The sequence below is a fragment of the Lipotes vexillifer genome, unplaced genomic scaffold, assembly GCF_000442215.2.
Source record: "Lipotes vexillifer unplaced genomic scaffold, Lipotes_vexillifer_v1.1 scaffold1029, whole genome shotgun sequence".
Lineage (NCBI taxonomy): Eukaryota > Metazoa > Chordata > Mammalia > Artiodactyla > Lipotidae > Lipotes > Lipotes vexillifer.
In genome coordinates this window covers 1,253,623-1,256,334 of record NW_006789305.1, presented here as the reverse complement: position 1 = coordinate 1,256,334, position 2,712 = coordinate 1,253,623, and positions in this window count along the sequence as shown.

The following is a 2,712-nucleotide window of genomic DNA, read 5'->3' as shown; positions in this document are numbered from 1 at the left end:
CATATATTTAAGTTACTCTTCCACAATTGCCTCTCTTTGTTCAACTTAATATATAAGCCCTTAGGTTTCGTCATTGCTTTGGGTCATTTCCTTATGAGGGCTCCCAAGTCACGTAAAACTTATATTACATAAATCTGTATGCTTTACGCCTCTTAATGTTTTTTTAAAAAATATTTATTTACTTATTTATTTAGGCTGCCCCAGGTCTTCGTTGCAGCATGCAGGATCTTCAGTTGCGGCATGTGTACTTCTTAGTTGTGGCATGCAGACTCAGTTGCAGCATGTGGACTCTTAGTTGCGGCATGCATGCGGGATCTAGTTCCCAGACCAGGGATTGAAGCCAGGCCCCCTGCATTGGGAGCGTGGAGTCTTACCCACTAGACCACCAGGGAAGTCCCTTAATCTGTCTTATGTCAATTTAATTCTCAGGCCCAGCCAGAGACCTTAAGAGGGTAGAGGTAAAATTTTTGCTTCCATTATATATACATACATGTACAATTACACATTTGTCTCATTTATGTATTTATTTCTGTAACTATCTCTATATATTGACACCCATGAGGACACACAGATACCACAATTCCAACCCAGCATTGCAGAGTTTGTTCTAGTTTTCTCTTTCCATATTTGTAACTGAGGAGGGTGTCCCCACCCCACCAAGGCTCTGACACATTACGATGGGTTCCATTCCTGCACTGATGCCCTTCTTAACCCTCTTGGGCTACCCTATGCTGGGCTAACCTCTGCCCATGCAAAGCTGTTCTCCCACTGGATGTCTTCCTGACCCTGCTCAGAGTCTAAAACCCTACACTGGGCCTTCCTGCTACACAGATGCCTTCCCCATCCATCGTGGGCTCTGATGCCAGGGCCAGGCCATCCCCCTGTGCTCGCCACTCTCCTCACCCTGTGCTGGCTCTGGTGTCCCATGCTGGGTGCCCCCACTCTTCTCTGGCTTTGACTGTCTGTGCTGGGTGATAATCCCCTGCATGGACACACTCTTCACCCTGCTTGTTCTCCAAACTCCTGATGGCCCAACCTCCCATGTAGAAGCCTCTCTCTTCATCCTGCAGAGGCTGACCCCTCTCCCCAGGGGGAAACCCTGCTTAGTCTCTGACTCTGCCCTTGAGTACAGCTGCTCTCTCTCTCAGGCACGAATACCCGCATTGTTGATCCTGCTTAATGGCTTCTGGGCCGAATCGCTGGGGAAGGGAAAAGAAATGGGTAAGAAGAAGAGCTCAGTGACTATTTTTCATATTTATCAGTTATAATAGACTATGCTGATTGCCTTCACAATAACCCTTCTTTCCACCATCTTTTGTTACTTGCAGCCAAAAGAATTCTAACTGCACAACTAACCTTACTGATGCCCCTCTCTCAGCATACAGCCTTGCTTCTTTCTCAGAGGCTACACAGGCATTTCCTACTCTTCTATCCACATCCCCTAAGGCACAAAACTACCTACATCTCCACAGTACTCTATCTTCTTTCCCATAATTTCCAGGCAGTGATATTCTTCCTCTTATTCCAAGGCTAATTTACCCATCATGTATTCTATATCCTATTTTCGCTCAGATTCTTAGGGAGTCTGCTTTGGTAAAAGTTTCCTTTATTTCTTTATTTTCAAATTCTGGATTATTATTAGTTCTTTTCTTTAAGCAGAAAAATGGCCAAGTCTCTTCCTTCTTATAAACAAAGATAAACCTTCCTCTGATCAGAAAACATTTAATATGTACATTTTTTTGATCCAATATAATTCTACTTCTAAAAATCACTTATTGGGACTTCCCTGGTGGTCCAGTGGTTAAGACTCCACACTCCCAATGCAGGGGGCCTAGGTCAGATCCCTGGTTGGGGAACTAAGATCCCACATACTGCAACTAAGCCTGTGTGTTGCAACTAGAGAAGCCTGCACAGCCAAAATAAATAAATTCATTTTAAAAAATCACTTATTAATTTATTGAATATTTATGAGCACCCATGTGCCAGGTACCATGAATAAAATGATAAGCAGAAACAGATATCATCCCTGATTTCATGGAGCTTAATGAGACAAATATCAATCAGATAATCACACTAATGAATGCATTATTGCAAATTGAGACCTTAATGATAAAATGAAATATTATGTACTCATATTTGTTGGTCCGTATTCCAAACTCTTTCCATGCATTAATTTAATCATAAATAATGTATTATACGTACTATAATATGTATATAGTTTTATTATGCCCACCACTATTATACCCACTTGCAGAAATGAAACTGAGTCAGAGAGAGGTTAAGTAACTCATCCAAGGTCATACAGCCAATAAGTGACAGAGTTGGAATTGAAACCCAAATTGTCTGGCCCCTGCTCTTAACCGTTATGCTATACTGGTCCTTACAAGTAGCTATGAAGAGGGATCTATTTTTTTTTTTTTGATTAAAAAAAATTTATTTATTTATTGTTTCTGGCTGCACTGGGTCTTTGTCGCTGCGCACGGGCTTTCTCTAGTTGTGGTGAGCAGGGGCTACTCTTCGTTGCAGTGTGCGGGCTTCTCGTTTACAAGTAGCTATGAAGAGGGATCTATTTTTTTTTTTTTGATTAAAAAAAATTTATTTATTTATTGTTTCTGGCTGCACTGGGTCTTTGTCGCTGCGCACGGGCTTTCTCTAGTTGTGGTGAGCAGGGGCTACTCTTCGTTGCAGTGTGCGGGCTTCTCTGTGGTGGCT